Below are 14,657 nucleotides of genomic sequence, written 5' to 3'. Positions count from 1 at the left end.
GGCTTGAAGAACAGAGGTCACTGAGATGAAGAGGATGTTTCCCACTGCTTTGACAGCAAAATGCTTCAGGACAGGATGCTATGGATAGGCCAGCTGTGTCTGCTCCAAGACTTGAGCTCTTTGGAGGGAGGCAGTGATAGAATGATGTTAGTGGAAATCTTTAGGAATAAACGGGCTTTGGTCCAAGCCAGTTGAAATGTAAAGGGACGTTCAGAAAATCTATTCTACAACTGGGCAAGAAAGGTAAGATTTCATGGAGCATCTCCCCTGATATCTGGGCATAGCTTTGGGCCTACCAGCTGCTTGGAAAGATGCCAAGAACTGGCTGCATCCAACATTCTGTTGGCATTACCAAGATCTATGCAGAGGCTGTTGGAGTGCTTCTCCCAGTAAATGCCCCTTACTGTACTTAAAACCAGGGATAAACTGAGCTGATGGTTCAGCTGTCAAGATAAGCCACCTAACCTGGATTTTGTGCTTGATTTCTTGCCACCAGCCCATCTCTAAGATCATAAGGTCTCTGAAGTTTTGGGAACTGTTCTCCCCTTTAAAACAAGGATACCAGCATGCCCAGCCTCAAAAAGATAAGTTAGTCTACATTCTCTCTTTGTATTCTTATGTTTGCACTGAACTGAAAAAATGAGGTGAGCTGAGGAGGAAATTCTAAAGACATTAGTGCAATTTTGAGGTCTGGCTGGTTTTTTTTTTTTTTTTTTTTTTTTTTTTTTTTTTTTTTTTTTTTTACTCAAGTTAGTTCAGAGATCTAACTTGATTTTTGGATAATCTCTGAAAATGTGTCAGTTACATAAAAAAAATCTTGTTTGTGGGATTCAAGATATTAAGATATAACTAATTAGTAATTAAGGAATTAAATAACATTGCAATTTCAAAAACTGGGGAGACTGAATGATGTTTCTTGGTGTATTTTGTTTTTTTTTTATAGTCCTGTTTTGCAGTGTGTAGGTCAAATATTAGCTGTGCCTGTTTAGGCATGAACCTTGGGTGGGGGACAGAGGCCTTGTCCTTGGTGTGCTGAGCATGTTCCCTATCAGTGCTGGCTGCTCTGTGTGCCCATGTTTCACAGGATGTGCTCCCCCTTGCAGCTCTCAATCCTTTTAAGGCTATTCTCTCATTTAGTAGCAAGGGTAAAGCATTCAAATGTTCTTTTCCTGCCCTTTTATTGCAAAAGGACAATTTCTTTCAAAAGCAGAAAGGCTCGACTTCCTTTACTGAGGAATCCAGCTGATGGGTCAGGGAACCTCAAATTCCTGGCAGCTACTGAAAATTTAGGTTTGTGTTTGCATTGCTGGCTCTGCGCTGTGGGTCTTCTGAGAGCTGCTGTGCTCACCCTGCTGGGGATGCAAGCAGGCCATTCCCAAAAGGTGAACAGAACTTCCTCTCACCTTGAAAAGGGCTGGGGAGCTGTGGCCATATACAGCTTTACAGGCCTGAGCATCACCTGCTGATGTTATTTAACTAGAAGGGAAAAGAATGTGACTGGGTTGTTTGCTTCTTTTTTTAGTTGCAGCACTGTAGAAACTCAAGGCAACTGTCAGGGACTCCATCAGAGGGCAAATGACAGTGGGGGGAAAAAAGCTAGAAGAAGGAGGTAGGTTTTTTCTCACTAGACTCCCTATGAATTATATTCTTGACAGGAATGTGCATTACGCATACATGCAGCATAGGTTTGCATCCAGAAATTCACACCAGGGACTTAAGATTTCAAAGACTTTGGACATTTATCTGTTGTAAATGTAATTGTATCTAGAAGTAAATAAGACTCTGCAATTTATAGGCACTTTAATCTTGCACTATTTATGGACACAGGATTGCTTAGAATAATGCTGCCTTATTTTATACTGATGGTGTTGTATTTTCACCACTGTAGTAAGGGTTATTTCAGCTGTGAAGCTTTATCAGAGTCTGAGTTTCTAGAGGGTTATAAACTGGCTCGTGTTGTCTCTGAAGAAACATGAACTCTCAAGCTTGGAAGAACATAGTTAAAAATTTAAGATCCATCAGTGTACCAAATATTTATGCTTATGGATAAATATAGAGGATTCTTTCCAAACATGAGTGGGTGTGCTTGTATGAATGTTCTGAAGAGAGAGTTAAAATTAACAGTGGTTTATCTGATTCTGCTGTTTGTTATGTAAGGAGAGAGAGGGTGCACTCAGAACTAAACAGAAATACTTCTAAATTCAGAGAAAGTTGCCGTAAATAGACCCAAACCCCTTCCTTCTTCTGGGAACTGATCCATACACAGTGCTATTCTCTCTCACCAGGGCAAGGTGGATGCGTTATTGCCCAGCTGGACTAATTTCTGTCAGGCTGTTAGACTGCAGGAGAGCACCCACAGGTGTAATATTTTAGTAAGAAAGAGGGTTTAAATTTCTAGCACCGAAATGGGCTGGTAGCAGCAATGTTAACACAAGACAGAGTGTACCTCCTTTCTAATTCTAATATGCTGGCTTTTAATCAGCAGTGCTTTGACGTCTGCTGCTGAATAACAGTGAAAAAAGAGAGTTGCAGAATCAGGGCCCAAGTTTCTTAGCTATTGTATCTTGAGACAAAAGAGACACGTCAGGTCACTTCAGAGTAAACAGTGGGGTTGGAAAGTGAGGTGAAATGGAGAAAATGTTTTGGATCTTCATCAACCCACACTAAAATCTCAGCTGTTGAGTCAGCAGTAGAGATGTTTGTACCTAACTTTAGCCCTTTTATCCTTCCTGCCGTGCTGGCTCAGCTGCATTTGGGTGTACCACAGAGGCTTTTCTTAAATGTGAGGTTTGTGCAAGTCTTTCAGATTTTTCTACGTATTTTCTGCTATTGCTGCCTCTTATTCCCTTAAACAATAACCTTCCCTACCCCACAATGCACATATATATGTGTGTATGTATGTATCTACATGAGCTCCCTATGTGCAAAGACAGTGTTCACACTCTGGTGTGCTGGTGTCTAGACAGGTCAATTTATAATTGTCTCCAAGTGCTTACTCTTGCAAACGGGAACATTGTTTATTTGCTGCTTGGTGACAGTCAGATTCTTCTGAAGCATCATAGAAAATCAAATAAATTACTTCAAATTTTATCCTTACTGGAAGAATGTACATTGATCAGTGTAAGTGAGGAGCCAACACATCCCTGTCAGCAAGTAATAGCCTCTGGGAAGTAATTTTTTGAGCTAAAGAGGTGAGCAAACCCTGTAAATGGTGATCAGTAAACAACAAAATTCCCCTGTACTTCAATATCAACAAGGATACCATCAATTCTCCTGCTGCTCATTTTTACCATCTCTATTATTCTGTGTTGTGCTGTCCTTGCCTGAGATGGTGGTAGTTCATTGTGTCAGATATTCTTGCTTTTCAGTAAAAGTAAATAGATTTTTGATTTAGAATAATTTATGTTTAGCAATAGAAGGGAGTGTTTTATTTTCTCTTTCTCATTAGTTACAGTTTGTTAAGGCATTTGCATTTGAAGAACTTTGTCCTCTCTCTTCACATCCTCCTGCCTGTTCAGATACTTGAGTGCCTTCTCATTTGAAATAGCTTCCTTTTCTTTATTTTTTTAAAAGGTCTTAAAGGCTAATAATCCCCCAAATTACAATTATCAGTATTTATCAAAGTAAAACATGGTGTCATGCTGCATTTGATACAAAAACATCCAGCTGAATATTCTATTAGACAGGTCCTGTGAAGTTAAAAAGAGGACCGGGTTGAGTCATCTCACCATGGGAGGAAAAAGGCATGCACAATCAGATATTTAACACTCCTTTACAATTATGGGAATTTTTATTCTCTCCCTGGTAGGGAACATAGCATTTTACTGCAGTGTTTCAAGTTTGCCTCCAATGGTATCTGATAGAAGTGCTTTTATCCCCTGAAGATACAGTACAAAATACAAATCATCATTGGTTTTATCTCAGCTGGAGCTGCCTATTTTCTAAATGAGTTTACTCTGTGCTACTGCCCATCAGGCACATTTTTCATCCTTCATGCCCACTCTTTTACTATAGCTGGGTTTAAGTCCTTTCTTCTGTCCTTTGTTCCTTCAGCTCAGCGAAGTAAACAGCAGGATTGATCTTACACTGCATTTTGGTATTGTTCCAACTGCTCATCAATAGACATGGGCTGGGAATGCACTGACTGGAAAAGAAGGGCAAGATTGAAATTCACTTTTTGTTCTTTGTGCCTTTTAGTGTGCAGCGGAATGTCCCTAATCTGAAAGCTGCTACACTGACTGCCTATCAACATGCAAATTAATCATCAAGTGACGAGTCCCATATTCGCTCAAAGTAAAAGTCTTTAAAGGTATCTATGAAAAAAAAAAGTGTGTGTGTGTGTGGGGAAGTAAGAAAAGCCTTTTTTGTTGTTTATTTGTTTTTCTGATGCAGTTGCTGGTGACTGGTGTGGGGAGCAAACATTACGGGTTTTGAATCGACTCCCTTGTTTAGTCATAAGCCTAATGCTTTGGAAGCATCTGGGTAGGGAGGGGAATCTTTTGGTATCCTCATAAGCAGGACAACTTAAACTAAAGATTACCTGCAGATAGCAGCAAAGCAAAGGAGGGATTCCAAACAAAAGCAATATCATGACTGCAAATTATTTGTACCTGCTTTCCTGAGGAAAGGCAGTAGAAATAAACTTACAAATGCTGAATGCCATAGTTTCTCATTTTTTTTAGCACACAGTGTTTCCACTTGTAACTTTTCCCTGGGGTCTTGAAGGATTATAATTGAATTCGGGGCTGTAGCAAGAATATACAGTACTACTGTGCTTTAATATCCATTGACTTTTATATGGCAGTTTGATAAAATGTTTGAATGCAGGAAAAATGTAGGTATTCTTTATGGAAGACTAAACAGCTGGCAGAGAATAACTGAGGGCTGGAAAAGAGCTGGCTTACATGTTTGAGAGCTGTTCTAGTGTGCTTATCCGGCTGTTGAAGAGCAGTATTTCAGACAAGGTCTCACTCTCCATCATTGTTGGACTGATATGCCTATAAATACATTGCACAAGAAAGGCACCAACCTGTGTCCCTAACTGAAGTAGTTTAATTAATTATCACAGCACTGAATGTATTTCATCTTCCTGTTCTTACTAGTTCTTCAGGACTTATTCTTCATCCTTGCCTGTGTGATTAGAGTCCCAACCACAGAGCTGTATGTATTCTGCAATCTTGAAAACTTTATTTATTTATCTGTCTTGCCCACTATATGATCTGAATATCTATCTGTATCTTAGAAACAGGAAAAGAGGAAGAAATAAGAAAGGATTGCATGCCGGTCTCACACCAGAGACCTACCCACATCCAAAGTTGCTCATAATTTTTGTGTTAGCTTACATTTCTTTCAGCCTTCTTGTTCTGCACCCAGGGGTAAAGTATCCTTTGCTATGTAGATAGGGTTGTAATTTTCATTCTTTCTTGGAGGCAAAAATGCTTCCTCCTTGTCCATCTCTGGAGGAATCTTTCAGAAAAGGGAAAAGGAAAAAAGAGAGAGAGAATAACAGAATATTTTATGCTGCGCTGGGTCTGAGCTGTGAAGCACATGTAACAGTCCCAAACCTCCCACAGTCTGCGGGGTGAACACTCTGCTTTTTGCCAGGGTGCCTGGTTCTTATGGGGGCAGTGTGGTGTGAGATGGAAGTATGAGCAGGGAGGCCAAACCCAGGAGAGGAATTAAAGTCCCAGCCAGGACATGGGTGCAAAGGAAGGTGTGTGTGTGTCCCCACAACAACCTATTAATGGCTGGGGCTCTGCCTGCAAGCTCTGCGCTCACCTTTGGCTTCCCAGTGTTCTCTGGGCTTGCTGTATCCCCCTGCTGCATGGAAGCAGTTGGGTGCAGAAGTGGATTTACACCTGGGCAGCAGGAAGAGTGTTGCCATAGCTAACCTGCCTCAGCACCATTTGGGAGTGACTTCCAAGCTAGCTGAGCCTGGCTGCAGGGACTGGGGCTCTGCCTCAGCACTCACTGTGGGGGCAGACTGGGCTGGGGGAGAGAAAGTCTGAACACACTGAGCAGAGGCTCCCTGTGGCTTTAGGTCCAAAAGAATTAGTGTCTTTTAAAAATAGAAAACAGATTTCTTCTTACTCAGGAAAAGAATAAAGATTTCCATGGGAACAAATTCTAGTATTTTTAATTTGTAAAGCAGTAGCATGTTATGCCTTTGTTCAGTTTTAAGCATTTTTGGGGTTGTTTTTTTGTTTGTTGTTTTTATTAGGTGAAGGGGAGTGGCCAGCTTTCTCTGACTTTCTTCCAGCTCAAACCAGCCAACTTTGCACAAAGTTTGCGAAGCGTCTCTTTTTAGCTGGAAGTGGCTATCTTCATCCTCCCTATCCCACTACTGTCCTTTGGCTGGGCTGTAGCTGAGCCAGGATCCCAGCCTCCTTCCCAGTTCTCAGCAGGTGCTGTAAGGTCCATATGCAATGAGGAGAGCTCCTGCCTGTATCTGGATGTGTGGGCACGCTGTCGCAATGGAGCTGCATCCCAGCTCCACCTGGTCCAGTGCCCCCCTGCCAGAGGCACCTGGCTGCTGCCCAGGGGAGCTGGAGCTCTTCTCAGCTGGAAGTTACTTTCCATGCCAGCCACCAGGCTCTTGACTCTCAATATGAAAGGGAACAGACTCTGTTTGCAAGCAGCCAAGCCAGGTAATGTCTGTACAGAGACAAACACAGGCATGTGCTGATTTTCTTCTTGGGGGGGTTGCAGGCAAAGCTTTGGTTGCAGCAGCATGTCTGTAAACTGCTGACATGCAGTAACGTAACCAAGACCTGCATCTAGGCTTGTTGGAGTCCAACAGTGCTTGTAGCCAGACTTGAGGTTTGAAATGGGCTTTGGTCAAGGCTCTGACTAGTCCTTCCCAGCAAGGATGTGCTCTCTGCTGAGAGAAAGCTTATTCAACAAGGTTGGCAAGACAACAGAGTGCTGACATGTCCATTAAAATTAGTGAGATGTCCTTCCCTCTGCTGCTGGTCTGATCCTTGTGAGCTGTCTTTGTCAGAAGCACCATAGGGATAGGCAAATCAGTGCTGCATATTAAGAAGGATGTCACATAAAGCAAGAAATCTTATGAGGTTATTGTCTATGCACTCCTTTGCTTTTCTTTAAGCATACAGGTCATGGTCTAGGAATGGTACTCCCCAGTTTAGTGCTCCAACTGAGAATCTCCAAATCATGAGCCTCTTGCTCCCTGCTACTTAACTTCCCTCTACAGTGGGATGGAAAGGAGAATTGGAGGCACAAAAGGTAAAGCTCACATATTGAGATAAGAACAATTTATTGGAAACAGCAATGAGATAAGAAAATAAATATGACAATAGCAACAATAATAATTGTGACAGAGGGTACAAGAAAGAGGTGAACAATTCCCAAGGAAACCCTCTGACAACAGACAACACCCAACTGCTCCCTCTCCATGCTATGCCAACTGGAAGAGACCCCTTCTTCGTGAAAGAGACTCCCTTTCCCCCAGCCCTGGCAGTGACATAAGGTGGTATAGAATAACCTCTGGGTCCTGGCCATACCTGCCCTACCCTCTCCAGGTTACTGCAAAAATTAACCCTGTCCTGGCTGGAACAGGACAATATGTTGGACTTGGAGAGAGACAGGTGTTCCCATAACTAACCCATACCCAGATAGGAGTGGTGGGAGTAACAAGCAGTAATTTTACTGTCTGCTACTCTTTCCTAGACATTTAACTGAGATGAAGACATTACATGGTTTGTGGTACCCAGCCTCAGTGCTCTGTCGGGATATATGCTTTCCTAAACAACTGCAGGCATTTTTCACTTGGTTGTGCAGGGTCCCTGTTTCTGTAACCTCTGAATTTTGTGCATGCCAATGGCGTGGAGCTTCCTGGCTTCTCTCCAAGATGCATTAACCCAGGAGTGCTCTCAGTCGTTACAGCTCAGCATGTGGGTATTGATCACTGCCGCCTGTCCCGGAGCCAGCGTGGATGAAAGCAGGTTGAAGAGGGCAGTGCTGGCTTGTGAACCAGTGTGGGTGACATTCTGGCTCTGTGACATCCAGCTTGTCCTGTAAGAAGTGGTCTTCTGCTCTTTTACATTATTTTGTAGCATGTTGCCGTGCTAGTTTTATGCAGGAAACACTGACTACAGGTATCCCTAGTCACAATCCCTTCTCCCTGTGAGTGGCTGTGTACTGAAGTACTGTCACAGAATGTGCATGTACCCATATAGGGTACATAGCTGGATTCCTGCATGCTTCTGTGCTGGTCCTGTGATTTTCCTTTTGCAATATTACTGGTGGGTGGGATCTTTATCTCCTCTTATCTGCATATGCTGCCCATCCCTTTTCCTGGGGAATTGGGCAGTGATGGTGGGGGTTCCACATCTTTGGATATAAGATCAGAAAGGGAATCCTCCTCAGTTGCTGACTTTCTGAAGCTGGTCACATGCTGTGCCAGGAAGTTTTGCTCTTCACCTTGGCTGACTTCAGAGGTCAGTAACTTGGGGCCAGACGATTGCCTGGAATGTTACATGCTGTTCCTGTAGCTTGTGGAAAACTTAATTTTACTGTTGAAGCATTTCACTGATAGTAGCACAACTTTTTTTCACTCAAACAGGATACCTTTACAAGAGCAGGGCTTTTAAAAGCAATGTAGTGCTTTTTCTTTGACTTTTAGGAAGTGCCCACTGTGCAGGCTCAGTGTTTGTAGAGTAGGTTGGCATGTACATGGATGCAGGAGGTCAGGTGCTAATGGAATCAGCTGGAGATGCATGTGGGTCCCTGTGTCACTTGGCCCAGCTGGTCTTTAAGAGGTGTTTTGGAGACCTTGCAGCAAGGGAGAATGATAACTGTGCTTAGACAGTACAGGCAGGTAAGCCCAGTGCCTACAGTTTAGGTGTACGTGGGAGTTTTCCAACAGAACAATGCATTGGGCCAGACAGTCTGCTGACATCAAAATGTTTCTGCAAAAATGGGGCTTTTTATTACAATCTTCCAGAGCTATGAGCTGTGAGGCCTTCTTGGTTTTTCTGCCTGGTCTTGTATTAGTGCCAGGCTGCATTGATAGAGTTCAGAGTGGGAGCTGAGCTGGCCTGGGAGCTTGGATATTAGGCCTACAGCCTCTTTTTTTAACTGATGTTTTTAAAAATGTGAGGGTTTTCTTTTTGCATGTATATGTGGGTTTCTTTGCTTTTTTGGGGGAGGGGAGGGTTTGTTTCATTTCTAAATAATTCTTTTTTTCAAATCATTAGAGAAGGAGAATCTTACAGCTCAACACAACTTAAAACTTAAGGAATCTAGACAGATCCTCTGACTCCTTCCATATTAGTATGAAAGGTTTGGCTGTATTTGACTTCTCATTGAAGTTATCCCTGGAGATAGCACAAATAGCCTTAAATGTTACCAGATCATCCATATAAAGGTCACTGTCTTCTACAGCCTGGCAGCTTTTCTGGGCCTCTAAGGCTCCCATTTGTGCTGGAACTTTCCAGGGCATCTGGGATGAGATGGTCTCCAGCCCCAGCCCAACCTACAGCCTCACCGGTGAGGGCCAAGGATTGGGCTGTGGTGGTCTGCAGCAGTGAATTTAAAAACCAGACAAAATCTTTTGGCAAAACTAATTTTCTTCTGAAAGTGTTCTCCATTACACTTACCCCCCTCATTTTTATAATGGAATGCACACAACAGTACGCATATTGACTTATGTTTTCAGTCAATATCAAGATTTATTGTCCCCTGAGTTAAATGAATCACAATATTGACCTCATTGTAAGCCAATACCAGCTTAATGTATTTTTTTAGAGTATTTTGTATTCATTTTTAGTAATAGGGCCCATACAGTAGTCTATAATATTCATTTGTATTCTCCCTCTTGCTCTTTCCCCCCTTTTTTTTTATTTCCTCGTCTGTGTCTGTTGATGGCTATCACAGCAGTAGACACTGGATTCATTTAATGAATGAGAAATAAAGATGTCCAATAGCTGGTGTATCTCCATTATAGAGATGGAATGAGTCATTTCCACAGTCAGCATGCCTTTAGCTTGGGCCAGGAAAAACAAGGTGCAGTGCCTCTAGCAGGCACTGATATAGAAACAATAGCCAAGTGTTACTTGTGTCTTACCACTTCTTTCTTTCCTTCTTTTTCTTTTTCTTTCTCTTTTTTTCCCCTTTTGTTTCTGCATTTAAATTTTCCACAGGAGGGGAAAAACCCAGTATTTCTTTAATATTGAATTCCATTTATCTCCATAAATTGGTTATGGTATACAATCTAAAGGACTCAGCTGTTTTTAAAATAGGTTTATTCCTTTTCCTTTAAGATTATTTCAGATTATTTCCACACAGTATAGGCGAGTTATAAGAAGACTCATTTTGCAGACTTCAGTGAGAGCTGCACATTTGCAGTGCATCGTTTCAGATGTGGAATGTTGAACAAAGAAATTAAATTTATATGTATCACCTAAATTATTTCAGATTCATGGTTCAGCAAAGAGTTCAGATCCTAATCAAATATGTAGTTTGCATGGGCACTACACCTTTTCTCAATAATAATATGGCAGTTCTATTTACAATGCTTGACTAGATTTTGTAATAATGCTTTTACTGAAATTTACCTTTTGTTTTTCTGCTGCAGTCTTGGCTGCCCATAAGACATGTGCACTCTTAGAGTAAAGATAATGATTGCAAGTAACTTTTCTTAAGAGAAGGGGTGAGAGAGAGTGAAATCAGGGCTCCTGTCAAATATTCCTACCTCTCAGACTTTTCCAGTGACTACTAAATGCTACAGTGACTTCCAGTGACTACTAGATGTTGATATATGGGCAAGTAGATCTGTATTCTGTGTTAAAAGGAACAGTTTGAATATCAAGGTCATGAGAAATTATCTGAAAAGCTGCTTTGCTAGAATTGCCCCAACTATCACCACAACAACATCCACTGCTTCTACTGCAGCATGAAGGAGAAAAACGCCAATAGAAGATGTAGAGGAGGAGAAAGGGGTGTAAGAAGAGGAATAATACATTATTGGAGCTGAGCCCAGGTGAAGGAGCATCCTTCTTTTGTGTGCTGGTCTTGGCTAAGAAAGGAGGAAGCCTTGAAATGCCTTATTTTTTTCCTCTGGCCTGTGCAACAGTCCATCAATGGACTTCAGGGTGTTCCACAATGCAATGCCCTGTAAATTAAGAATGTAGAGGCAAGTAATAAGCACTCTTTCCCCATTTTGGTTTTTGCAGTGGACTGCAGTTGCTCCACTTGTCCCTGAGCAGAGCCTGACTGTGAGAATTTGAATGACTGTCCTAGTTTCAGGTGAATGTCCAGTGGAATATCAGCAGCCCCACTAAATGAGTACTGAGCTAGAGCAGGTCCACAAAAGGCTGCACTTCAGTCTTGCCTGAGCTTAACTGGCACACAGTGTGTGTTCTAGGTTTGAGATTTTTAGACAGCAAGGGAAAAGCATCAGTTTCCTTATTGTTGAGGTATTGCTACTGATGCATGCAGGCATAGGATTTTTCCTGTGTCACACAATATAAAACACCTGCATGCAAACACTCCAACCTGTGTGAGCAAATCAGTCACGTGTGCTCCCCTGAACAACATTTCTCTGATGGGCAATGTGGATTTGCTGATGTGCCCCCTGAAGCAAGCCCAGCTGGAGTCCCTCCAGGGCCTTTGAAGGAGACCCAGATCTTTGCTTAGCCCACATTCACAGCTTCTCTGTTAGCGTCATCACAGCTCACTGTCTGCTCAAGTATTTGAGTTTCTTACTCACTCTGGTTTTTTCTTTCCTTCCCAGAAACCCTTCACTGCTCATGCAGCTTCAGGAATGTCAGGACTCAGAAGGAAATTTTAAAAATCCAACTATAAACTTATATTTTCATCTTGCAGTTTTCAAGGCTGCCAGGGTGGTGCCTGAAGCATCCTTAGGGTAGGGATTATTGGTGGGGTGGTGAGAGTGTGAGCATGCTTGTGTGTGTATGTGTCCTCTTGGGAGAGGAGATCTGGGGCGTTGGAGAAACATCAGGCAACATGAGAATTACTTGGGGTTTTGTTGTTCTGCACTGAGGGTTGCTATCTTGTGCTGAATGGTTCTGTGCTGGACTCGGAGGTCAAATCCTGTAACTGATACTTTGTTGGGATTTTTTGGTTATTTTTTTAATGACAAAGGAAAAAATCCTGCTTTGAAAATGGCATTGTGCCTTATCTTGGTCCATTACTCAGAATAGATTTAACTTGTCCTGTTCAGTGATTTCCACTGGTGTTACACACCTCCAAACCTGCTTCATGCCCTGATGGTGGTGGTTGTAGATTTTTTTTTTTAAAGATCTGTGATTTTGTTTGTTATTTGGAACATGCTTTCTGCGTGCATCTGAAGACCTGAAAAAAAGGGACAAAATAGTTTCCTAGTATAGGAGTTTCTCGCTTCTCCAGTCCTTGTTAGGAAGAAGTGGGAAACCCAGAGGGGAAAACAGTCACCCCCAGAGCAGTTCTTACATTCCTCTCAGACTTTTATCACTTTAACTTTCTCTTTTTTTTCTGCTTGTCTAAAATTCTTATCTGACACTGTTGGTGCTGTAAGATCACTGCTTCTGAGGAATTTTGATGCTGAAAATAGGTGGCTAGGGAACACATGAGAAACTGTTATTTGTAAGGCTAACTTCCTGCTGGACAAGTCTTGCCATCTTGCCATTCCAGTGTCTCTTCTGCTTGAAGAGCTTCAGCTCCCTGGGCAGCTACTCTTTCTTTGCCATGCATTCTTATCTGGAAACAAGTAATCCAGAAAACACCCAAAGGATGATGTTTTACCCTCTAAATCCTTCCTCTCTTCTGGAAACACAACTTCCTTTCTCCTTGGTTGAGTGAGTGAAAATAGAGAGGAAGTAGATACAAATGAGATATGAAGTTTCTGTTTCTAGTTGTTTTTTTTTTTTTTTTGTGTTTTTTTTTTTTTTTTTTTTTTTGTTTTTTTTTTTTTTTTTTTTTTTTTGTGGGGGACAGAAACCAAAAACTCAAAGTCCCCAGAAATAAGGAAAGGGAACAGAGGAATTACATAGGAAGGGAAAAAGAAATTGCTTGGAGATGACTGCCTCACCTTATGTGTTGGGGGTGGGAAGCCAGCTGTGTAAATCTTTTTGGCAGAACTTCATGATTTCAGAGGTAGAAAGGAATTCTTCCTCTCCCTCACAGCTTGAAAACTGCAAGGTGAAAATATAAATACAAGTTTATAATTAGATTTTAAAAATTTCCTTCTGAGTCCTGACATTCCTGAGGCTGCATGAGCAGTGAAAGGTTTCTGGGAAGGAAAGAAAAAACCAGAGTGAGTAAGAAACTCAAATACTTGAGCAGACAGTGAGCTGTGATGATGCTAACAGAGAAGCTGTGAAGGAGCACACGAGAGAGGGCGTAGAGAATTGGGATTGTGTATACTACAGCAAAGAGAGTAGATCTGTTAGTTGTACATTAATTGGTACAGGAAGGCAATTAGGCACCGAAAAAGGCGAAATGCTGGGCTTGTAAATGCAGTTTTCTGTCCAGAGGTGCGTCTTTGAAAAATCCCTGGCTTGTTCAAACTTTGATGTCATCGATCAGATGTTAGCACCAGGTAATTAAATGATAAAATAGAAAGAGAAAGTCCAATAAAAGCCTTTTTTTTTTCTTAATGAGGATGAACTTAACATTCTCAGAAGCTGTTTTCAGGCAGAAGAATTACATTTGATATCTGGTCAATAGTGCATTTGCTTATTAATAGAGTGAATGATTTAAAATTAAACAAATGACCATTCAGATATTTATTAGTAGGCATGATAATGCCTGTAGTACTAATACAGTGCTTAATTTATTTGAAAAAGTAACTTTCTCATACTTTGTAATGTTTTCTGGTAGATGTTGTTCTGCTGGGAGAAGGAATAGCAAAAGAAGTAAAGTGGTTACAGCCCCATGCTTTTTATAGATTGCCTGCTTGGACAGACACAAAATGCACCTCCCCCTTTTTTTTTCTAAATTTTTTTTTTTTTTTTTTTTTTGTACTATACCACCATCCATGTATTGGGGGAGAAACCCTGATTTTTAATATTAAGAAGGGATTTGTAGAGAGGAAACTAATAGGAGGCAAAACCAGCCAAAACCATCAGTTCTTCTAGGAGTGGGATTCCTCAGAATAAAAACAAATCTGTGGTTTTGGGGATTGCAGAACTGAAGTGAGTTCAAAAAGGCAAATACCAATCTCCCACGGGCTGAGTTAAGCTTTGGGGGGTTAATGTGCAGCTGATGGCAAGCTGAGAGGGGAGGGGGCCTAGGATGCCGGGCAGTGGTGTGAGGGCATGCACAACTCTTTGCAATGCTGAGATCCTGGAACAGTGCTGGCTCATCCTTGCTGTGCTGGCATTGGAGCTTTGCTGGGGGACTGGGGAGCGTCCTGTGCAGCGGAGGTGGGAGTGCAAGGCAGCAGAAGTAATAGGAAGGAGTTAAGTGGAAAGCTTTTCAGTGGAGATGCCGGGCTGAACAGAGCTGTGACTCAAGATGTGAGTCTGTTAGAGGATATAATGCTACGGGAGCTGGGTCATACCATAAAGCATCATTCTCTCTTTTTGCCCTGACCACGTTGCGTCCTGGCTCCCCTCGGTGTCTCTGCTGTGATGTTTAGCAGCCCCAGGATGGGCTTTCGCCTCCTGCAGAATATGACTGACCCTTTCAGCAAG

General features: G+C 42.0%; 1 long non-coding RNA gene across 1 annotated transcript in view; it reads left to right on the top strand.

The window, feature by feature from the left end:
• The first annotated feature begins 1,500 nt into the window (after positions 1 to 1,500).
• Positions 1,501 to 14,657, top strand: part of LOC135297415 (uncharacterized) — a 73,421-nt gene continuing 60,264 nt past the window's right edge. The window contains exons 1-2 of the long non-coding RNA XR_010359426.1: positions 1,501 to 1,609; positions 4,198 to 4,309. This is a non-coding gene — a long non-coding RNA (uncharacterized LOC135297415). The remainder of the gene's footprint in view (positions 1,610 to 4,197; positions 4,310 to 14,657) is intronic.

This window comes from Passer domesticus, chromosome 3 (genome assembly GCF_036417665.1).
Source record: "Passer domesticus isolate bPasDom1 chromosome 3, bPasDom1.hap1, whole genome shotgun sequence".
NCBI classification, from domain to species: Eukaryota; Metazoa; Chordata; class Aves; order Passeriformes; family Passeridae; genus Passer; species Passer domesticus.
The sequence above is the reverse complement of the archived record's forward strand: the minus strand, read 5'-3'. Positions and strand labels throughout refer to the sequence as shown.